At 39.9% G+C, this 25,438-nt stretch overlaps 1 protein-coding gene across 2 annotated transcripts in view; it reads left to right on the forward strand.

The window, feature by feature from the left end:
* The window catches only part of cdh11 (cadherin 11, type 2, OB-cadherin (osteoblast)), a 91,558-nt gene that overhangs the window by 17,999 nt on the left and 48,121 nt on the right, over nucleotides 1–25,438 (forward strand). The window contains exon 2 of one of the 2 annotated variants that reach the window (XM_087850025.1): nucleotides 22,492–22,549. The exons of the other annotated variant lie outside the window; for it this stretch is intronic. The gene's annotated coding sequence lies outside the window, so the exon portion shown is untranslated. The remainder of the gene's footprint in view (nucleotides 1–22,491; nucleotides 22,550–25,438) is intronic. 2 annotated transcript variants of the gene reach the window in all.

Genomic DNA, 25,438 nt, shown 5'->3' on the forward strand with positions numbered 1-25,438 from the left:
CATACACAATGCAGTGAAAGAAGTGGCATTTGCTTTTAACCCTTTAAAACCGGTGGGAGCTGGCACGCTCTGTTTTGCGTAACTATTTTTAAATCCCGGTAGCTCTGCAACCACGTAAGCTAGCGCAATAATTATTTTTGCATATGAAACCGGAGGAGTTGTACTTACATCTTATGCCATCAGCTTGTCCTAAGTCACAGTTTCCTTCCACATATAGCTTTGTAAAAACTGCATAAAAAGCGCTTGCAGCAACAAAAACATAATATTCCAGAAACACGCTTTGCCGATCCGATCAGCTGTTCATAACACTTCCTACGTTGGAATAGACGTCAGCGCGAACTTTTGCATGTCCGCCATTACCTGCCCAAAAGTGACGGCATTTTCGCGGAAACGTAGTTTTTTTTTTTTTTACCATATAGCCTCATGAGCCTATACTGGTGTTTTTAAAAGTTATCTTTGACTTTATGACTTTCTGTGTCGTTTCTGGGATGCTTAGGACTCATATTGCCCTGCTGGAAATAGTTTATTTTGATGCATATGCTGCTTTTTTGCAAATTTGCAGTATAATATTTATTTTCATTTTTCCTGCAGTGTATAAAAATTGGTGTATTTCAAAAATAAAACTATGAAGACACTCAAAATAAATTTCCTGTGGTGGGAAACTATTTTGTGCAACTTTTTGGTATTTACAGTTTTGAGGGATAAGCCTCTTAAATTTCTCTAACTAGAAATATATGTTAAAAAAACAAAAATGATTTTCAATTTTTTTGTAGTTTATTGCACTTTTTTGCAATTTATGTAATTACTATGCACTTAATGCAGACATATTATTAAAATTTGGGCTATAATGGTTGTATTGATGTATAGCAACTTGAAATGCTCCCAAAAATGGCTCCACAACATGTAAAAATATAATATAAGCTCTGGCGGACTTGGTTCTATGGTAGGTCTTAAAGGGTTAATAAATGATCGATGAACTGATTTGAAGCACATACAATATGAGTAAGAAAAAAAAATACTTTTAGACCTTAATTAATACCTTAAAGATAACGGAGCACTGTCCTCATCTGCATTCAGTCACTGCTGTGCAAAGTGCATCATGTGCACCATCACTCAAATGTGAACAGAAGTCCAGAATCTTCAAGATTTCAGCGATACAGAGGCAAACTTCAAACTGATGAATAGAGTCAGGGAAAGCCTTTATGAGACGTTTTTAAATGCCAACTCTAATGTCACCTAATTAGACTTTTGCTCTCAGCAGATCATTTGCCTTTTCAACATGCCTTAAAGAAACAATGAAGGTTTGTGCATGACTGACCTATTGGTCACCTTGGCTGCTATACAATAAGAACAATATAATCGATGCTCCTCCAGAGTTCACAATAGCAGTACAACAAAACACATAGAAATTAGAATGTAACTAAACTTTAGAAAAACAAAAACCGTTGAGTTCACCTGGCCAAAGAGCTGGAACTTAATGGACACTGAAATTTATTATGTCAGTAATAACAGGAGAGTGTGGGTGGTCTTGCAGGAGGCGGGCTATCGTTATGGAAACAGTGGTTGGTTAAGACTTCCTACCAATTCATATTAGTGAAGGGTTGCTATTAAAGACAAAGCTGTAAAGTAGGAAAGAGCTTGGCGTGTGAGAGATGTCACTCATTTACATAACACTACTGCAGTCAAAGGGACACTTATTTTAATAGTACGTCTGTGTGTGTGGGTGGGTGTGTGGGTGTGTGTGTGCCAGACCCGCAGGGAGACACAGTAGGAGGTTAGAGAATACAACACACACAAATAGTAAATGGGTAACAAATGAGTTGACTGTGATGTAAATGGTTGTCCTTTTCATGGCCTTTTTTATGTCTGTTTGTTCCTGTTGAGCAGTCAGGAGCAGCTCACCCTGTTCCCCCTGTCATTCAACCTTTTCCCTCCACAGTGACAGAGAAGAAGCCAGACTGTCTGCATTACAAAGCATGTGAATGTGTGTCTAAATATGAACAGTCTTTTCTATTTGAATTCTTTGTTTGGTCACCTAGTGTATTGCAACACATCAGAAAAGGGAACTTCGTGTTGTATCGCAATACAGTGGGATGCGCATTTGAACAGAGGTTGACTGTTTGGAGAAAGCCCTACTGCCCTGCACCTGTACAATCAACTTCTGAATAAAAGATTAGCCATAGATGTGACAAGTCTAGAAAACTGATGCTTTCATTGCTGTGTTGGCGAATTATTTGAGAACTGGAGCTGCTCTTGTAGAATTATGCTGAAGTTTGGGCTTTTTAATGAAACTTTATAAATCACTTTATAGATTATAAACTATGTTTTTAATGCAAACAATGGGATCAGCTACTGGCTCGTTTTAAGGTAGGGTTTGCAGCATATTGTACATCAGTATTTGGCAGGAGATCAGGCAGAGATGTGAATAGATAGGTATTGCATATGGATGTCATCATACCTACTTGCGCTCACAGGTAATGATGCTTCTCCCCTTATCTTTGTCTTTGTGTGTGTCAGAAAAGTACGACACAGGAAGACAAAGTAGCCTTGTTCTACACATATAAAACATTTCAAAACCGTTTGTACGCTCACCACAAAGGGACCAGAGAAAACAGTAAGGTGTGCGTGTATGCGTGTGTGTGTGGGAGTGTGGAGGTGTATGAGTAGCACAGACAGAGAGCTGAAGTTTTGAGTCACATTAAAAGAGCCAGCGTTTGTAATTATGGTGTCCTTGGAGGAGCTATTGGATGGCTCTGCTGCTTTTTCCTTTAATTGTTTCACTTTTCCTATACTTGCGTCACATCTACTTCACACACACACACACACGGCAAGTTAACGGTGAGGCCATGTTATTCATCATCACAAGGCCAGAAAAACGACAACTAAAAATAACTGCCAGTTATTGCTGTGATGTTCTGCAACCACTTTGATTGACTCTTCCTTGGGTGGTTACATTATTCTAAACTCCGGTTCAGCAACTTTAATCCAAAAAGAGTGCATAACCTGGGTGTTTGAGCACATCAGTATGGATACAATGCTACTAGGCAGTTTTTTATTTCACTTTGGGCATGTTTCAGTCTCTGTTTTTAATACATAACACACAACTAACACGGTCTCAGCTCTTGGCATGTCCTCCAGGTGTTGGCTATTATCATGGCTACAAGCTGTCCACTGGCTGGATTGATTAGAAGACGACTGAACTGGGCTTTTGTTTTAAGACTACAGTGGAGCAAGAACAGCTTTAGGGATTTAAAATACCTCAAGCTCTAAAATAGCTCCAAAACAATCGGCAGGTCCCCAGAAAATTACGTGGGATTGCAAAATATGGAGTGAATTTCCTTTAATTCTCTATTACTAGAGGCTGAAAACTCTTCATGCTCCATCCATCCATCCATCCATCCATCTTCATCCGCTTTATCCGGGGCCGGGTCGCGGGGGCAGCAGCCTAAGCAAAGAGGCCCAGACCTCCCTCTCCCCAGCCACCTCCTCCAGCTCATCCGGGGGAACACCAAGGCGTTCATGCTCTAACACATTATACAAGAAAACTTTTCTCCAAATTAATTTCATTTATTAAATGTTTTACAGCATTTTTCACCTGTCTAGATGAGAATTTTTCCTTCGTCTATTGTGAAGCAATTTCTTTCCTAAGCGAACATTATTCTAACTACATTTCACTTGCCTAAAGCAGCCATATCAAATAATATATTGGCTACCTTACTATTAGAGATTACACTCTAATGAGCTATATAGGTCTATGTAAAACCACTGAGGTAGAGCACGGAGAAAATGAGTTTCTTTGTGTGTCTCGGTGACTCCTCATCTGAATTCAGTGTCACTTCCTAACTGACACAGATAAATAACAGCCTTAATATCAGTATCTTCCTTGAAAATGCTTGGACATGTAGGAGTGTGAACCCACTGTGAACCTCCCTTAGATTGGTTTGATCTCTGGTCCTGTCCCTCCATAATCAACCTCTAATACTTCAAGCTCAATCAGTTCGTGAAAAGGCTTCATTTCAAAAGGTTGTAGATCAGCACAAGCTATCAGGGATCCTAAAGGCCACCGCTAACTCGCTAATAATCTCACCGTTGTCTCTTAGCAAAGGCATAGATCCAAATATGCACAATTATTTTGTAAGAAGGAAACTGGCATGTTAATCATGCACTTTTTTATGATACCAGGCTGCCAGCTAATGTCACAATTACCCTTAAGATCTGGTCTAATGGCCCACTAAAAATAGATAGTTTTGCTTGAAAACGCTACGAGTGGGAGGAACAGGTGTATACCCTCCTAGTGTGTTTTGTCCTGATTTTTATTTCCATAGCAGAACCTCTCTGTGCTTATCCACGGCCCAGGACACACCCAGGATCTCTGCTCTCTCTCCCCCCTCTTTATCTTTCACTCTCTCCCTGGATCCCCCGAGGCTGTTTAGAAGGGATCTGTGACAGATTCTACTGTGTGTGCGCGCGTGTAGCACTAGTAGCTCTAGTAGTAATGACAAGCAGATGGGGTTATTCATCACCAGCCAAGTCTCTGCAAGCAAAGCAACCATCCCTCTCTCTCTCTTACTCTCTATCCATCTATTTATCTAACTGATGTGTCTGAATAATGACAGATAAAAGAAAATCCTCTTTACTTTACTCCTAAGCTCTTTATATTCTTTGTTCGTCTTACACGACCTTCTGCGGTCGCAGGAGTATTCTCGGCCCACTGCAGTTCTTAACATTACTGTGTTGTTTAAAATCAATTATAAAGTCAGTCAATTCCACAGTCACAGTGGTTGTAAGCTGTAAATTAAGTTTATTATATGCAAAATCAATATGGGACAACTTAAGAAATAATTGTGAAACATATTTTGTATGTGTGTACATCCAAATCATAGCTCGCACACCTTCGCACGCTGTCCATCTCAAACACACCTTTGCACAACTGTCCTTGCAAATAGGTCAACTGCTTCTGTTGACCACAACCATTTATTGCATCACGGCTGTAAAACTACAAAATTGCACATTTTCTCACACAAATGCGCACACATACACACACTCAGTTACGCACATTCATAAGTTTAAAAAACCTCCCACACATAGCAATGTACACTTACATGCTTCAGGGCTGCCACAGCTCCATTATTTTTCTGAAGTGCTTTTCAATTCCATGGCTGGTGCTTGAGGGAGTGTGTGTATGTTTGTATGTGTGTGAGATTGTATGATACTGTGATGGGTGCTGGGTGTGTGCGTTGCTTGACAAAGATTGTGACATAAACCATTTATAGTGCTGCCCTAGCGTTTGAGTGCCGGCAGTGTGTGTGTGTGATTGCTATTGACATTAAATCCTGTGTTCAGGTTAGTTTGGCACGGGGCACATGGAATGATGAGATTGTTTTTTAATGGGAGAGGAGAGGAGAAAAAGTATGATTAGAGTTGGGCAGAGGGCGTTAGGACAGAAAACAATTTCCTGTATTTTGCTTTGAAGTGAGAAAAAAAAATGACGTTCCCCACGTGCAAACTATGCATTTGCAAAAAACTTCCTACTTGCCACGGTGCATTTAAAAGAGACGATGAAACATATTTACTTGTTTAAGCAAAGGTAGGCTCACACCTGCTGCATCACCATGTGTAGATAACTTCAGGTTCCCATTAACATTACAGATGGATAACTGGCAGTTAAACTTCCAGACAGAAGAGAAACATGACAAAGTGTTGATGTGAGGCAGCATAATAGCAGCCAATTAAGTGGAAAAATATTTGAAACTTGCAGGGTGTTTGGACCTGGCCTGTAGCCTTTTGATCAGGCAAATAAGAAAAAAAAAGAATTAAAAGCAGTGCAGGATAAAGCTGAAGGACACACCCAAACTGAAAGCAAATCTACCTCGTACACAACGTCTTGATTTGGGCTGCATGGTGCAGCAAAATGAGTCTTTGACTTCAAATTGCCCTGCTGTTATTTGGAAGCAATGAAAGTTGGGGCCTAAAATTTAAAAATTGAAGAGGGTCTTTTATAGCTACAATACTCAGTGTCCATTATAACACGACCAAAGTTGTAACCACAACTCATCTGCTGTTTAAATGTTTTTATTTCTGAAGGGGGCAGTCGTATCAGAAGAAATTTGGCTTAAAGGAAAAATGGCCCTAAAGAATGAAGAGCTGAAATGGCTTGTTTCAGATGATGAACTGAGATATCCCAAGTTCTCACTCGATACAATAAACTATTCATTGTATGTGAATACGTTTGGGCATAACTCAGTGATATCTCAGTGGTTTAAATGTAATTTTATTCGGGCGATCTCTTTATATTTAAGCAGCGTTTTCAAAATGAAAAAAAAAATGCATATGTGGCCGGAGATGCTCCAGTAGCTGATGTTTTATCATTCCAGCAGCAGTTAAGGTTCTAATTGATTACGACGACCCCTATTTTCTAACTGCAGTCTCTTCATTGATCCAGTTACTGCTGCTGCTCAGCTCTCTACGAGTGATTCTCTGAGTCATTACTGCCAAGAAGACGACAGCTTCAGTGTGGCTCCAAAACCGACTTTAATGCAAAACCACAATCAAGTCCTCAGCAATTCTTAGGTGGAGTAAAACAGGTTGATCAAAACCCGAAGACCTGTTGGAGGTTCATCAAATTAAACACATTCAATTAATAACTATTTCTTTTAATAATGCCTAAAATGTGCAAAATAATTCATTGAGGATAAAAACATTTTCCTCTTTTGTCATACATCAAGTAGCCAAAGTTTATCAATTAGTTTGCAGGGAGAAATGTGTAGATAACATGCATTGCATTAATGATTTTCTAGGGCAGATTATATGTGCAGTTTATATAATAATTGGAGGTGTGAGATCGCAGTCACATATTCCCCCGGCATTTGCATTATGTTCTCATGTTCTGATACTTTACCTTGAAATCAATTTTATGTTCAGTTACAGTGTGTGTCCTCTAACAGAGGTCATAACCTCTACCTGCTGACTGCATCTCCTTTCCTAAATTAAAAGACTGCATCATATTACATGCAGATCCCCAACACACACATACGCAAGTTGAAAACTAAGTGCACACACCACATCGTATTACCTGTATAAGGACAGCGCAAAGAAACTCAATAGGCTTTTAACAATCATTCAGCCTGGACACGAGGGCTTACTATAGGTATACCAACTAGATCTGATAGCACATACAGAATGAGACGCAAGAGAGATGGATCACAACTGACTTCATGGTTTAGCCGTCTGACAGGAGCTTATAGAGAATGGGGATGGGAAAGGGAAAAGAAAAAGGGTGGCCGATGAAGGAAAAATGACTAAAAATGTATCAATATGCTAAAAAAAAGAGAGATACCTGAGAAGCAATGTTGTGTTGGGGTGTAGATCTACTCAGTGCATACTCAAAAAGCCAGTAAAAGTAACAGCAAACAGCCTGACGAAGTAGATTTGTTTCCAGATTTACTGCACTGGAACACAGTAAACTGTCCTGGTTTAGGCTTTGATGCCTGCAGTGTGGGCAGACTAGCCAGCTTCGCCTACAATGGGTGAACATGATTTCTGTGTTCATCATTGTGTTTTTGAATTTGTCTGATTCTAATATGCTGATTTCTGTCTTTGAGGAACCGGCTAGTCGTGTTATAGCTCTCACTGCAACTTCCAAGTTGCTTCAGTGGCACAGACATCATTATAGGAAAAGATCTGGAGGAGCAATGAAAATACTGGCATTTGCTTCCAGCACTATATTCGACAGCAGTTTGAGAACATGCCAAATTCAATTTAGTTAGGAGTTTACTGCCTGCCTCAGGTTAGAAGAAAGAGAGGAAGACAGAGGAGAAGTATTGCCAGAGATGCAGAGAAAAGCAGGTAAAGTAAAGAGAAGATTGAAAGTAATCAGGAGAGATAAATGAACATCTATAAACGCCGTCCAACTCAGCTGTGCCGCAGTGAGCAGCTGAATTATAGAACAAACATCTATGCATCTAATGGTCCTTTCTTATTTCTACTACTTCTCTAGATTAGGACCAAACATAACTCAAAAATAGTGCGGGTGTGTGTATGTGTCTCTTTAAATGTATATTAGTGTCTACGTGTAGCGTTAGATATCAGTTCCACTTTACATCAGCTCGTTTTCATGTGTATGAGAGAAGAGGAGATTAAAAATAGGGGGTAGGGGTGGATGGTGGTGAATAGTATAAACTGTGTGTGTGTGAACACTGTGTTGAAGCATAGTATAATATGAAGTGTAAATATGTATGTTTAGGACATCGAGCTCAACGTTCAGCATGATTGATGACATAAGAATAAAGTTTTTGTTTATATGATAGAAACTGACGGGAAACAATAAAAGCTCAATACTCTGTAAACATTCAAGATAACACAATTTGTCACAGTGCAGCTCATGACTTTCCAGTTTCACCTTTCTCAGAATATTATGGTCGGGATATGTTTTGTTGCACATTTAAAATTGGCACACACCCAGTTATACACCTACATCTGCAACCTCTGTTTCTTTACATGCTAGACTATTACACTTTTTACAGATGCCTGCGAAATGAAAATTACCAATGAAAACAGGATTATGCAAGCAGGCCATCTGGTTCTGCTTGACATTGTGATCAGCAGCTATTTTGAGAAATGACTGACAAAGTTTTCCCTTTCAACAGTCACAAATATTAACACAGGGTGCGACGAGTAAGAGAGAGAAAAAAACAGATGTCATAAAAATACTTATACGTATCTTTGGTGGTAAATTAAACATGACTAAAATGACCTTAGGAAAGGAATAAACAACCGAAAAACAGCACTGCTGCAAAACGAGTGAGGACTTATTTATGGCATCAAAATAACAAAAGATACAAAAGGCACAAATTCCTTCTTGCATTGATAAGCATTAATGCTGCTCATGGTTGCTCAGCTTAGCTTTCCATTACTCGGGCACGGGGTGGATATTTTTGCTGATTTATCAATGCCACAGGCTTTCAGCGGATCTTAAAATAAATGGCTAAGACGCTGTGAGCCTGGAAAATCACCAGATGTACACTAACTTTCATATCAAGCTACTTATTAAGTCTGCATGTTTTCCATGGTCTCAGCTTAGAACAGAAATCCATAAAACGTTTTGCAGCAGCTCTTTTTTCCCCCTTTCGCTCCCTTGCTCTCCTTTTCTCTCCTCTCCCCAGATGCCTTTTAGAGTTGTCATTGGAGAGTGACCTGTATTATCTATCTCTGACTCTCTCTCCCCAGCTCTGTCTCTTTCTCAGTCTGAATGGAGATTTAGATAAGAGAGTCTGAGCTGCAAGAGAGTGGTCGCTGCATACCAAGAGACAGACCGAAAGAACAAGAGAGAGGCCAGAGTGGAGAGCCAGTGAGAGCCAGATTTACTGAGCCATTTGCACCTTGTTTCAAACTCATCCTGTGGCTAGAAAGCTTCACGCTTCCGCATCTTGCCTTAGTGGGGAAATGTCATTGTTGTTTGTGTGTCTGTTGGCAAGCCTATACGAAAACTACCAAGCCGAATATCATAAAATTTGGGTAAGAGGTGAAGCATGGGCAAAGGAATAACCTACATAATCAGATCAAAATCTAAAGCTTCAAAAATTGCAAACAGGGGATTTGCATTGGAGGAGGATGCAATCTCCCATTGCTCTCAAAGTGCTGTTTGACTATCATCTGCAGATCACATTCCTTGTCATGAGTTAGATGCACCTTTATCTTTCATTTGCATGCATGGAAAATTTTTGCAAACAACAGCAGAATATATGATCAGAGTGATTGTGTATTCAGCTGCATGTACAAAGTTTCAGCCACTTTGCAATGTGTGGAAGTTTCTCCACATCGTAAGAGGAGTAGGTGTGAAAAATTAAGACAAATCGGTGGCACATACACATCAGGGTCACGGTAGCAATCTCAAATTTCCACATCTTCTTTGCACCCATATCTGTCACAATGTGTGCGTGTGTTTAGTATGGGGCACACTTCTTAAACAGTCTGATTCTGCATATCACACACACACACAAAGACGCACACACGGGCCACAATTTAAAATGTCCCCTAGGTGATCGATGAGGTAGTGATGGAAATGTCATCTGGTGCTAATACATTTATCATCGCTCATCCAGGCTCATGAATTTCTCCTTTTGGTATTCAATCATTTTTGCTCTTTTACCATGAGACTATTTGAATGCAGTGATTCACGGGGCTGTCTGCAGTTTTCTCTGAGGAGGCAGAATGCGCGTGCAGGCATCCAGCACTCTGACTGGACTCATTAATTAGTGGGCAGGACAATGATAGCCTGTGTTTACATGAACCCATGTGATGGAGCGGTAAATAAAAAGCTGGGTTAGGGCTGAGTATATCAGACCAGCAATCATCGTAAAGAAAACAAATACCTACATGATCACAAGTTAATTATGTATTTGCACACTACACAGTTTCTGTGAGAAGCATTTTAGGGAACAAAAAACACAGTGATTGAATAACATATTACGTTCAAGTGTTTGCTACTTTTGCTTACTTTAAAAGTTAGTGAGGCATAAATACTTACGGGTTTGAAACTGATGGAAAAGCTGGCAGGCTTTTGTTGCTGTTCTGGGAGCAGAGTAATGTTCTTACTCTTCAGGGCACTGTATTGGCCCACAGAATCTCACGAGCCCGTTCTCACTCCCGAGGCGTAACATGCCCACGTTTTGTCACGTCCCGCGGCGTTCCTGAGGAACTCGAAAAGAGACCTTCGGCGTTCTTATAGTACGTGGCGGGTTATGGCCGAAATCCAGTGCAATGACGCTCCCGCAGTAATAGACGTTCCAGCCCTGTATTCCAGCCCTAAACCTAACCTTATCCCTAGCCCTAACCATAACCTTTTTCCTGACCTTAACCATGACTGTAATCATGTTAAATAGCGTGTTTCTAAGCGATTTGAAGAAAAAGAGCGAACATGTGTAGATTGAGTCCATACGGTTCTCATATTTTCTCATTTTTTCCGAGGTCGTCATTTACGAACATGGTGGGTAGCCGAAAACGTAATATGTTGACGATTTGTCAACTAGCGTAAAATGTTACGCTTTGGGAGTGAGAACGTGTTGATCTCACATATTCTTATTTATGTTATTTACTAGTTGATTAAGTCAAAACATACTGAATGTTACACCTATAACCACCAAAGTAGTCTGACTACTAAACTATGCAGCCTTTCTTGGATGCACTTATGAGTGGCTACTGAAGGATTCTTGATGCTTGCCATTTTCAAGGCACACCATATCTTTGTCCTGTCTTCCTCCACTTACCCCATGGGGTGTGGTGAGGCACATGATCACCCCTCCTCGAGCCTGGTTCTGTTAGAGGTTTCTTCCTGTTAAAGGGGAGTTTTTCCTTCCCACTGTTGCCAGATATCTGTGGATGTCATGTTGCCATATGTTTACACATGTGATGCTGTGTCAGCCGAAGCTATATGATTGCAGACTTTCATTTTTAAGTCAGATGTGAGGTTGGCTGATCGTTTTATATGTCACAAACAGACTTTAACGAGTAACTGCACACTGCCAAGCTGGTTTTGTGAGAGATTATCATATATTCATGCGAGTACATATTTGTGTGTGAACTTGTGCCTGAACTGCTATATGAGTAAGAGAGCGTGTCATACAATAACAAACTATCTAAATGAAAATCATTGACAAGTGAGGCAAGTCATAACTGGGTGTGCACATACATACATAAGTGGTCCAGCCATGCAGAACTCAATATGTAAAAAGCATTTTTTTCCCCCTCCTGGGTTCTTCTCCTCTTCTCTCTTGAGTTCTCTTTATCCACCACCTCTCTTTTCCTTTGCTCTTCATCCCTCCTTCTCAGCCTGTCAGTTAAACGACTGTTGCTCATTTCTCTCTAAGTCAGCAAGTCACCTGCAATGTATCTCTCCCTTCACTCGTATTGTCACTATTGCACATCTTCATTAATTGCTTGTGTAAGTACTCGCTGCATGTAGATTGCAGTCTTTGCACATAGATGCAGAGTAAAATTAGAGAGAACTTTTGAACGTCACTGCATTGGTAGCAGTAATGGAACCAATGATGATGTGACCACATGGTTGGTCATTTGTTCCACCTACTGAGTCTGTATCTGTTACTAGAGAGTGTCACTAACACATAAGATGAATCTGAGAAACTTGTGTGTGTGGTTGAAATTAAAAAGAAGGCCAACTTGAAGGTGAGCGTTGTCAGCTCTGTGAGAACTGAGTAGCTGTGTAAGAATGATCTGAAAGCCTCACAAGGATACTTTAGTATGCAGGTATTATTATTTTATTAAACTGCCAAAAACGACAGCACAAAATAAACCAAAAAATATGTGAATTAATTACTCACTGACTAATTTTATTAATTTTTACTTTAATCCTTATCAATGTTTTACAGACATCTTACTATAATATATATAAAAAAAATCTTTGTCTGTGTTTGAGCTTCTTTGTCTGCCAACTTTTCCAACACAATCAAGAGTTGAGAAACCAAACTTGGCACACATGCACATCTTGATCTTGATGACAGCATGTTGCCAAGCAAACTGTTAGTAATGGGCTAAAATAACCGTAACCTTTCCATAAAAGAAGCAACACTATAACACCTTATAAAAATAACATATTTATATCATAGATAATAACTTCTCATTTATATCCACAAAACCTCAATTATGCAAACCTCTAGACATCAAGGTGCCTGGCAACCACCTAGCAACAGAACACAATGACCTGTTTTCTGCCTTCATGCAACTAGAACATGTAATGAAAGCCTTGTATTGTCTTAGTGTTATATTGTTGCTTAGGAATTAGCAATGTGCAAATATTATTTTAAAAAAAATCACATAATTTCAGATATTTGGTGGCCTAAAAATCCAATATATCGGCAATTTATTTCTCTCCGACACATGAAACAAACAGATTTTCTTGATATTTGTTATGTGTAGTTATTTTTTACGTTTTTCCTAAAGCAATATGGCAAGAAAGGTTAAAGATATTCTTGTTTTAATGCTACAAGTCTTGCATTACCTGTCTACACTCTACCTGACAGTTGCTTTTAGTTTTTGTCGTGTTCCAAACATGTTGCCCTCTTGCGTTGATAAAACTATTATTATCAAGCATGTTTCCCTTGTCTCTACTTTACCTTTTCTGATTTTCATTTGTTGGCTGTTATAAGTGCCAAAACCAACATATCAGCAAATAGCAAGCCAGTAAACCAGTTACACTGACATACTGGTCAGGCTATAGTAATAATATATTCTAGTAGTACAATACAAAATTAGAATACAGAAAAAAAAACTAGAGGTCTAAAACTTTGTTCAAACTGCTTGGTGTCCCACTTTAATATATCCTCCACTCCACATTTACACATAATTATCTCTGAATAGTAAAATGAGAGTTATACTTCCCTTATTGTATTTAATCTGTGATATAAATGGAAAGGAGGAAATACTAATCCGATGAAACCTGCAGAAACAACAGATATACAGAGAGCAAAAAACATTTTGTCCAAATACAAATGTGCAGTTGCTAATTAAGGCTCTGTACATTAATGAAAATGAAGAAGCATTGAAATGCTGAGTGTGAGGAACACGATGACTTTAAAAGAGGTTTTTGTACTTTCTCCCAGGTACAAAATCAAATAGGAGGGCAGAATCAATGTAGCATCTCCGAAGACAATACTGATAGCTCGGGTTTCAGCCAAATTGCCCATCTACAGTATGTTGCCATCAAATTGCCAGTGCTCCATGGACTTGAAATGTAATTACAAAGTCTAGGCAATAAAATCAGCTCACAGGACAAGTGTCCTTGTAGACTTTTCATGTCACGTAACGAACCTGCAGTGTCATTAAGACACAGTGACAATTTGCTTGTGCAGCCTGGTAGAGCAGCACATTTTTACAGACAGGGATGAGCAGTTTGCCCACTTTGGTGGAAAACTAATGGATTTTGTGAACTTGTAATTGTGCATGCAATGTATGGTGTTTGAGGAAAAAGTCGTTACAGGTGTTGTACTTGGTCCTAATGGTTTTACTGAAGTATTACTGAAGAACAGATTTGCTACATACTTTAAGAATGTAAAAATAAATCAATTAGAGGCTCTGAAGGGGAAAAAATCAATACTCTTGAAACTACACAGTTCTCCATCTTGTCATGACTGTTAAGATCAAACTCTCCTTTTAAAAGCAGACGGTATCAACATGTCTAACAGTGACCTTACACCTGCGCCTGCTGTTCACACCTTCTGCAGATTTAGTGTTAGCAGTGAGTTAAGTTTTCCAGTGATTTTAGCTTCGTTCAGCAGCTGAATTTTAAATATGCATTTAATTGTATGCACTCTAACATGTACTTGTATTGTGTGATAAATGGAATTTAAAGCTCTGATATTCTGCAGCATGGCATATACAGTGGGGCAAAAAAGTATTTAGTCAGCCACCGATTGTGCAAGTTCCCCCACTTAAAATGATGACAGAGGTCAGTAATTTGCACCAGAGGTACACTTCAACTGTGAGAGACAGAATGTGAAAAAAAAATCCATGAATTCACATGGTAGGAATTGTAAAGAATTTATTCGTAAATCAGGGTGGAAAATAAGTATTTGGTCAATAACAAAAATACAACTCAATACTTTGTAACATAACCTTTGTTGGCAATAACAGAGGTCAAACGTTTACTATAGGTCTTTACCAGGTTTGCACACACAGTAGCTGGTATTTTGGCCCATTCCTCCATGCAGATCTTCTCAAGAGCAGTGATGTTTTGGGGCTGTCGCCGAGCAACACGGACTTTCAACTCCCGCCACAGATTTTCTATGGGGTTGAGGTCTGGAGACTGGCTAGGCCACTCCAGGACTTTCAAATGCTTCTTACGGAGCCACTCCTTTGTTGCCCGGGCGGTGTGTTTTGGATCATTGTCATGTTGGAAGACCCAGCCTCGTTTCATCTTCAAAGTTCTCACTGATGGAAGGAGGTTTTGGCTCAAAATCTCACGATACTTGGCCCCATTCATTCTGTCCTTAACACGGATCAGTCGTCCTGTCCCCTTGGCAGAAAAACAGCCCCATAGCATGATGTTTCCACCCCCATGCTTCACAGTAGGTATGGTGTTCTTGGGATGCAACTCAGTATTCTTCTTCCTCCAAACACGACGAGTTGAGTTTATACCAAAAAGTTCTACTTTGGTTTCATCTGACCACATGACATTCTCCCAATCCTCTGCTGTATCATCCATGTGCTCTCTGGCAAACTTCAGATGGGCCTGGACATGCACTGGCTTCAGCAGCAGAACACGTCTGGCACTGCGGGATTTGATTCCCTGCCGTTGTAGTGTGTTACTGATGGTGACCTTTGTTACTTTGGTCCCAGCTCTCTGCAGGTCATTCACCAGGTCCCCCCGTGTGGTTCTGGGATCTTTGCTCACCGTTCTCATGATCATTTTGACCCCACGGGATGAGATCTTGCGTGGAGCCCCAGATCGAGGGAGATTATCAGTGGTCTTGTATGTCTTCCATTTTCTGATGATTGCTCCCACAGTTGATTTTTTCACACCAAGCTGCTTGCCTATTGTAGATTCACTCTTCCCAGTCTGGTGCAGGTCTACAATTCTTTTCCTGGTGTCCTTCGAAAGCTCTTTGGTCTTGGCCATGGCGGAGTTTGGAGTCTGACTGGTTGAGGCTGTGGACAGGTGTCTTTTATACAGATGATGAGGTCAAACAGGTGCCATTCATACAGGTAACGAGTGGGGGACAGAAAAGCTTCTTACAGAAGACGTTACAGGTCTGTGAGAGCCAGGGATTTTCCTTGTTTGAGGTGACCAAATACTTATTTTCCACCCTGATTTACGAATAAATTCTTTACAAATCCTACCATGTGAATTCATGTTTTTTTTTTTCACATTCTGTCTCTCACAGTTGAAGTGTACCTCTGGTGCAAATTACTGACCTCTGTCATCATTTTAAGTGGGGGAACTTGCACAATCGGTGGCTGACTAAATACTTTTTTGCCCCACTGTAAATTAGTGCTAACAACTACAGAGTCAAACGATTGATTTGCTGTGCATTAGCTCTGTATAACTTCAAGCCAGTGAAAATCTAAATTCTGAACATGGGACACGTTCTTGCTGTTGGACATGGAGAAAATATATTGACTAAAGCCTTTCTGGCTTATCTAACCACAGAGATAATTCAGAGTAGCTGACAAAGAAACAAGTGTTTTCAGAGAAGTGGAAAATGCACGACTGTCTAGAGCAAGTGTTGTAGGAGTAGCACTAAAGTAGGAGCAGGCCGTCTGAGCTCAAAGATAAAAAATAGACCTATAGTTACCAACCAATCCCCTGCAAAATGACTGCCGCCACTTGCACCTGCATCTCCTTTGCGTTTTATTTTAAACTCAGTAATGAGTCAGAGTGGAGGTGTGAGGAAGTGGAGGAGGTAGAGGCGAGCTGGAGGAGGATACCTGCCTGAAGATAACATTTATTAAAAGGAACTGTGCACCAAAAATAAGTTGAAAGAGTGTATATAAAGAAGGGCAATATAGTTTAAACAAAAGCATGTATTTATTTTACAATAGGATGTTAAATATGGACAGGCATCTAGCCTGTCTGACCCTTTGCTTCAGCAAATGAGCATGCGTGTATGTTTAGGTGTGCGCTGACCACTATATGATAATGCATCATCAACTTTTATGCACTCATACAGTGTCATGAGTTTATGTGGGCCTGCCTGTGTCCGCATGCACCTGTGAATGCACACTGGTGCATGTATAATACTGACACAGCTGGGATCCACCAGTCCTTGCCAATGCGTGTGGGTATATATGTGTGTGTGCGCGCGCGCTTGTGTGTGTGCACGGCGACCAGCTGCGTCCACTGTGCTGATCCTCAAAGCCGCTATCACATTCTGCTTGCATCATTTCACTGCAGTCATCCTGACAGCATCAAACTTGTGAACACATGCAGTTACAAGGCCGTGTTCACTCACATTCATGCGTATCACTGTCTCACACAAACCCATTTGCTGACATGAGATATGATTATTACATTTCATTGGTGTTTTAAGCCGTTTTAATGAGTGCCAGAGGGGGGGAAGGTTTGTATTTCAGGGCAGTTTGAAATGACAACCCCTTCTCAATACATCCATTACTGTCAAAATGCTTCTTAAACTTTGAGTCAGGAATGTCTTCAGGCTCCTCATGTAAAGGTCATCTGTTACACTGCCCTATAAAGCCAGAGAGCAATAGCTATGTGAAGAGTCAGACAGTAAAAAATAGTACCTTCAAAGTGTATCTCCTGGCCAGACAAAATATCAAAAATTGTTGGTTGCTTTTATACGACTACATAAAATCGGTCTTTCCTCCACTTTTGTAATGCTAAGATTCCAGTTGGCTGCTATCATGGAATAAATCCTAACATCTTGATTTAGAAACCACATGAAACACCAGATTTTAATCTGGGGGAGTATAATGTGTTTGGATAGAGCTCAGCTAGAGGACTATAATCAGAATAATTATTCTGGTTTCACTCCAGCTTGAGGCCTTTTAGCTAATGACAGACACAACACTAATGACTCGATTTTAAGCTGTCTGCATTTGTACATGACACGTGTGTGTGCAAATATTGTTTTTGTCTATTTGAGCAGTTTGACAGGGCTACAGCATTTGCAGACCAGTTTAAAAAAAAACACATTAAAATACACTTGTGGTTATTTTCTGCAGTAATGGGGAACTGAGAAATGTCTTTATCCTTAAATAATGTCTCCCATGCTGACAGCTGCAGTCCACGCTGTTTCATGTCTATGTTTTTTTTTCTGTTTTAACTAAAGAGAACAGGAATCATACGGCAACACATGACAACCACATTCCTAAAAATGTGTTCGGAGCAAACAAGTAGCTTAGATCCTCATAGAGGCACTGAACGGTCCTAACAGGAAGCATGCAGACCATGTAGTTTGCATTAATTAAGATCAAAATACACAATCTGTACATCAAAGAAGATGTTGGAGTGTGCACGATCTGATATCCTGGTGTTGGTGTTGTTCCCAGATCATGATACTAAAGGTTGTTCCAGGATCAACATTGCAAGTGACCAATCAGAATGTTGTGATGTCATACTTTTGCGACTTCGGGAAAAACCGGCGTAAAACAAAAAACTGTACTTAAGCTGCGAGAAACCGCCTTTGTCCGCCGATCAACGGACCCTAACCCTAACCCTGACCCTAACCCTAACCCTTTAATAAACGGTAAGCAGAATTGATATTGTCCTTGCAACATTGGAATTTCATAAATGCACGAATGGGTTGGTGCGCAAAAGAATAACGTCACAATAATGTGATTGGTCACTTGCAATGTTGAACCTGGAACAACATTTTCATGATGATCTGGGAACAACACCAACACGACGATATCAGATCATCCGTTGGAGTGTAGTCGTCATCATATCATCTTTCAAAGTTGTTTTTTTTCCTTGGGTATTATTTATCGCCGAGCTCAAACGTTACATTCCCTTGTGTTTATCTTCAGAAAAATCACTTTTCAGAAATGAATGCAATTCATCAAAATAAATCAATACAAACTATTATCACATTCTAGAGGTTGTGTGCATGCAGTCAAACATGTACACAACGGAGTTGCTGGCAGTGGCCTACCAATCAATAGGCCGTTATTCAAGCATTTCACATTTCACACAAGAACCAATTCAAAATGTGACAGTATTGATAGTATTGTCTCAGGGTCCCTAGCAATACCACAACATGGCAAAATCCATTTTCCCTCGCATAACGAGCTGTCATTTTATGGTTGGACTGAGCTCAATCGTCTCTGCATATAAAGCAGGCAGATTTAGCTGGAGAATGATAACAATAGCACAATTGCCATTGGTATAAATTTCCACCGTGACATCACACAATAGTGATTAGTGCGAAGCTTCAGAAAGCATGCCTCATTTTAAAGGTACCCCTGGTGTTATTAACAATGTAGTCCATTGTTGCTTATAAGTACATGTGCAGTGTCAGCACATGTTGCTCATAATACTCTGACAAAAATCCATTTTTCTTTAACAAGGTGAAAGGAGGCTGTTTTGTGCATACAAAGCAGGTCGATCAGCCACATGATTCTAATGATATCACTATAATGATTTATGCAGGAGGAATATTACCAACACTGAATAATGATGATTTGTTACGTTCTGCCGATGATGGTGTTTGTGGCGTGTCAGTGATGCTGTGATGCTGAGGGTGTTGTAACTTTTGATAGTGCCGCTGCTGTCACTTTCACGTAATGCAAACAAGAAAATCCGATGTTTAGCGACAAATGATTGACATATGAGCAGCGGTGTTATGTTATTAAAGTATTTTTTGAATTTTGAAGGGTTTGAGCGACTTATTCAACAGCCTTGAACAAACAAGAATAAAATTTGCCCCCAGACAGAATTTTCCATTATGTAATTATTGTGATCGAACCACATTAAGCACGCCATTGTGCATTACTGGTCCCCGAAGGATAGAGTGATATCCTTTATGGTTATACGGGTCATTGTGTAAGCTCAAACCACCGGTACCTTTCAAGGCACCAACATTTTATCCGTGTGTCTAATTTACAAAAATAAATGTTAAGCTGAAAACATCATTAAACAGGTGCACTACATTTCTTGTACACATTTTCTTCCTAAGCTACATGCACTGATCTTTTGTTCCTGTGAAAAAAATATGAAGGAGCAGTTAATTATTGCAGTGTCTCGGTCCTTAGAGCTGTGTGATCTCTCACTGCACATTTATTAAGATGTGGATAAAAGAATTGTGGCACTGAAGATAAAGGCAGTTTTGGCCTTTTGATATTTAGCTATTACGTTATAAAATATCTCCCTCGCAGTATTTTTCTTCATCTCTTAACCCATGTGCCATCACACCCACATAATTACTAGATGGAAAGGAACAAATTTAATGTTGCTGGACTGCTTTCTACTGGCTTGCACCCTTATTCACCCATGAAGGCTTGCACAAATCACTAATTTTCATTTTCAGCAACACTCTGCTTCACACTCATGCTGGGGAATTGCACTGTACAGCCACTCAGCACCAGCACAGGCCCGGAGCAGCTCCACTGGGACCGACCAGGGTTAAGTAGTTTGCTCAAGGGCTTCTCAGTGCTGGTTACTGACAGAGGCAAGAGCACCTCCCATTCAATTCCCTGCTCAGATAACATTTCAGGTGATGTGGGAATGCAATGGATGCTAAAGGCATTTCCTTAAAACCATTCATTACCAGTTCTGATCTTCAACCTTGCAACGTTTTGGCCCAAAACTCAAAGAGACATCCCATATTGTGACTTGCTGCCTTACACTCACTTCATGACTTTTTTTTGTCATACAAATATTAGAGCAGCTGTGGCTCAGCAGGTAGAGCAGGTCATCTATTGATTTGGAGGTTGGTTTCATCCTGAGCTCCTCTTGTCTTGTCAGAAGTTGTCCCTGATGCTTCCATTGGAGTGTGTCTGCATTAAAACATAACATAAAAGAAATAAGGGATAGAAAAAAGCGGGGGCGGAACAGTAGCGGGTTGTTAGAACTGTTGCTTTACAGCAAGAAGGTTCTGGGTTTGAATCCACTGGCCGGCTGAGGCTCGTGGGTTCTCTCTCAGCCTGTGTGGGGATTTTGCATGCCATGCATGTTAGATCAATTGGTGATTTTAAATTAGGCGTAAGTGTGAATGTGAGCGTGAATTGTTGTCTGTTTCTCTGTGTTAGCTATATAGATTAATTGCCAAGCTGTCCAGGGTGTGCCCCACCTCCGGCCCGTGACAGCTGGGATAGGGTCACGCCCAACTATGAACATGAATTGGATACGTGGAAGAGGACTGATGCACAAATGGATAGAAGCTGCTATGATGATGTTTTCACATCATCATAGCAGCATTATAGCAATCAATATGTCAAACACTTATCGGTTAATGTTCTGAGGAGGGAAACAGTTAGAGAAACAGGCCCATAATAAAGGGGCTTAGTTGCCTGAAGCAACAAGACTGAGCAACAACCAGGCTAAACGAGTTTATGGCTAAACAACTAAGACTTATAAGTACATATATAATAAAGTCATTACTAGTTTGGTTTTTTTTTTCAGTTAGTGCATCATAGCAATTTTATTTGTTTATTTTAAAAAGCAAATCAAAGTGAACCTTTACCATAAACACAAATGAACTAAATTTTTCCAGCCCATGGGCTTGGAGACCTCTATTCTGGTTATACAGTAACAAACACCCCCCCCTATCTCAATGTGTTTTCATCCCAAGGTGTCAAATATTGCTGCCATGTAAGAAGCTGCGAGAGTCACAAAGATTCGGTGTCGGTGCTTTGGATTCAGCAATACTGAATGCAGGGAGCTAACAGTGTTGTTTGAAAGCGCAACAAATTCTGCATAAAAGGGCAGGGCAGTTGGCAGTGGCATAAATCACTAGTTTGTCACATTTAGAAGCTTAGTGCTTTGCATTGTGTTTCTCGTTGTTTTCACTTGCTGTGGTCTGCTTTAAATGAACCGTCTTTACAAAATGATCCACGTAGCTGGAAAAATTACCTGAAAGCATTGCATTTAAATGTCACAGGTCTTGAACAGAAACCCATATGTAACAAACTGGGAATGGGACCAGGCTCACCATTTGCCGCAGGGTATGTTTAATGGCACAACAGCAAAGGACACCTCGCAAGCTTCCATGTTTTGTTTTGGAGGGTTTTTTGGGGGGTGGAGGTTTCTGTTGTTGTTGTTTTTTTTACAGTATTTGATGACCTGAGTGAGATTGGGCTGTCCAACCATGTTTCGGGGGGTTTCCCCCCCCCCCCTTTTTTTTTTTCCCCCCTTGGCATATAAACTGCAATAATTCACGAACACAACTGTAAAACCTGAACTGAGTGATCCAAGTTACTCGTTTGTAATGTTAGGCAAGTGCAGTGTGTCTGCTCTGTGCTCATACATCACACTTTATGGTCAAAGTTTTAGGAATACTAACCCTAACGCATAAACCAGCTGCAGGCTGGTGCACTGTACATACAGGCAATGGTTTAGAACAGAAGTGGTTAAGTCAGCAACTGAATTGCTATTTTTAATTTACGCTTACTCGTTCCATCCATGTGTAGCCACAAGTTGCAGTACATTTCAGGATATATTAAGGGCAACAGCAATAAACTCTCAGCATGTAAAGATTATGAGAAGCTTGTTTGTGGAGCGCTTAAATTAATAACGGCTATTTTGGGTTATGCTTCATCAAAAGGCACATTTTAAATGTACAAGTTCAACTTCTTATTTCTGTATTTCTTCTCTGCCTCTTTTCTCATCAGTATTCTGATGTGCATCCTCTTTTTCTTTCTCCTGAGCTATACGTTGATGCACAATGTGATGAAATATGCAGCACAGCTAATGAAAACATATCTAATTACATCATGGCAATATAATAAGTAATGTCTTTCAGCTCCTTTCTCTCCGGTCTTACATCTTAATAATGTAAATTTTCTCTCTCTCTTCTTTGGCAGATCTCTGTCACTTAACGGGAAACAAAGCCTTTGTATTCAACACAGTGATGAGCTAAAGGTGCGTCCTGACATTTATTTCTCTATTGTGTACGTCTGTGTGTTTGTGTGTTAAAACAAAAGGCTTGTAGAGTGCCATTAAGACATCAGCCCCACTAGCCTGTTTAGCATTACATTTAACTGGCGCTCTTCCATTAATTTTCCACCCTTCCCATCTTCTTTTCTTTCTTTCATTTAGACATTTTTGCAGTTTTGCCTCCATCTCTCTCAGTAATGATCCCCATCCTTCATGATTAGTAGAAAATTATTCAAAAATGTTTAGCTTGTATTTGCCTTCAGCAGCTTGTTAAGGAGGACTTGTAAAAATTCACATTTAATGTGATCTCATGCCTGAAAATGTAGCTTACAATGCATTTGCCCTTTGGGCACATGTTCTGAAAGTCACTGTATCGCACACCTCACATCTTCCATACTAAGCATTTTTCTATTTGCCTGGGAAAAGTTGAATAGATTAAAGGCAGATCTAATCGATCGTGAATGTGCTTATCTGTGGCTAGCAGGCTGACAAGCCGATTCCAGAATGGCACAGTCTAATCATTCAATTGCAGGCTGCAGACGGGTAAAAGAGAAATATGCAGAAGGACCCGAAAACAATAAAAACAAATGCTTGAATTATTTGATGAAGCCTAAAAGAACTGAGATGCCGTGGATGATGAAGGGCAAGCAATTTGAGAAGCCTGATGGCTTAAAAACATTTACATATTCAGGGTGAAAAAGGCCTATTTGGAGTGTTGTTAAGGAAAACGATAAATTTCAAAAGTTGAATTTGACAAACCAATTGTTCTGTTATTACTGGACCACAGGGTCTGTATGGGTTTTAAAACTGGACATAAAGTTTTTCCTTCATCTCAATCTGCTTAAATTTGCTTCGTGGCTTCCAATAAACGGTGTCTCCAGTCACAACTATTGATTATGCTCGTAACTCATTATGAGCCTTGGTTTCAAAAGGTTTTAGCTATGCTGTGCGCTGATTGGATGTTTAACCTTTTGACCTCTAAATCAGCATCTGAGCACACTTCCTATAATAGAAGACACATATCCAGATGACCTCTTCTGTCACTATGACAATTTATTGACAGGGTTCTCTCAATGTGTGGCTCAGCATTATAAAATAAAAGAAACTGAAATTGCACTAAAACGTGTATCTGAAAGATTCTCAGGTCACACTCAGGTCTCTTTTACTCGCTCGCTCTCTCTCTCTCTCTCTCTCTGCCTATTCCTTCTAAAAGAAAAAAAACAAATTTATTCTGTTTTTATATGGCTATATGTCCACGCATGTGGCTGCCCTGGGCTATTTTTTTCAGTTGCTTTTTTTTTTTTTCCTCTTCTCATTCCATACCAGTTTCACACAGCAGGACATTAGGACTAGCATTCATTTTCCCTCTTCACTCGTTTTGCTTTTTTATGATACGGGGAGATAGTTTCTAAATTACACTCTATTTCAGCTTACCGCCAGTGCAGCCACAGAGCTTTGCCTCATCCAAAGGCTTGAGGCTTGGGAGAATTAATCTTGTCAAGCAGCAGAGCTGCAAACTTCTGCTGCACAATCGTCAGCACAACTGTTTTAGGTTCAATGAGACACGTTGTAGTTTCAAGTATTAGTTGGGATTTCTCACGAGAGTCTCTGCTGTTGATGCATACTTTGGCTTTGTTTACACGAAGCGCATTCTTTGACTCAAATGCATGTTTTTCAAGCAGAAACTAACAAACTATAATGCTTACAACAGCATCATTGCAGATGAGGTCCAAAATGAAATATTGAAGTGGGAATTCCTTCAAACATCTACATCGCAATGTATTTATAAAGTTTTCTGATCAAGTAACTTATTTGCTGTTTACAATACACAAAGTGCACCAGTGGGCTCACGATTGCGCCTCTCAGCATTTTTGCTATACGAGTTGTGCATTTGGGTATAATAGACATTTGATCTGGAGGATCTTAAAAGCCATGAGCTCATGATCATTCAAAGAGAATTATGTCACCCAACAAATACAAGGATCTACCACCCAAAAACAACCAGAAGCTGTACATCTGACATCTGATTAATTCAATTATTATTATGTATTATTTCCCTTTTTCCTCAAAAGAGCTCAAATGTGTGCTTGAAGGAAAGTCTTAACATATTGCTTTTAAAAGAAGCCATAAAAGTTGGACAAATTATGCTCTTAACAGAGAAAAATATAAATGTTAACACAGTGAGCACAGAGTCAGCGGTAGGTGTAACCCAGTACTGATAAGCCATTCCCGGGAGTGTAAAGTAGAGCTGCAAAATGCTGTTAAAACTCATTAACTATCAGGCTCATATATCTTTAAAATGTGACACTGATGGGGGTCTGGGAGGACAGATAAGAAGCAGGAATTCGGGACGAGAAGATTTCTCTCTACGGATTTACACAAACACACACGCAGAGTTTTAATGTCCTCTACCAGTATTGATTATCCAGCTGTCTGACTGATTGAGAACCAGATATAGAAAAGCACACATCAATAAAATACTAAACCTGAAGAGTTTAAAGGCACACCCCTATTCCAGCCTGTAGAAAAACACAAACAGCTAGCGTGCAAATAAATTATTCCCGAGATCTACTGAGCTGCAACAGTGACAGTTTGAGATGTGAGTAAGTAGTGAGTAAACACCTGAAATCTACTTTTGACTGGTACTAAGAACTAAAAGTTCAAAATCAAATATCCGTATTCAAGCTGCTCCATATTGCACACTAAAATAGTAAAATACTGAAGGTTTGAGTTGAGTAATGGTTGTGGATTTGTTTGGTTTGAGTTTTATGGAAACTGTTGGCGAGTGTTCTGAATAACACTATCAGCTTAATGGCTGAAAACAAGCTTGATGAAGATGTATCAGAAGTCCTGGAGACAGACTTTCTCAGCTTT

The sequence above is a fragment of the Neolamprologus brichardi genome, chromosome 13 (assembly GCF_056152115.1).
Source record: "Neolamprologus brichardi isolate AB-2024 chromosome 13, ASM5615211v1, whole genome shotgun sequence".
NCBI classification, from domain to species: Eukaryota; Metazoa; Chordata; class Actinopteri; order Cichliformes; family Cichlidae; genus Neolamprologus; species Neolamprologus brichardi.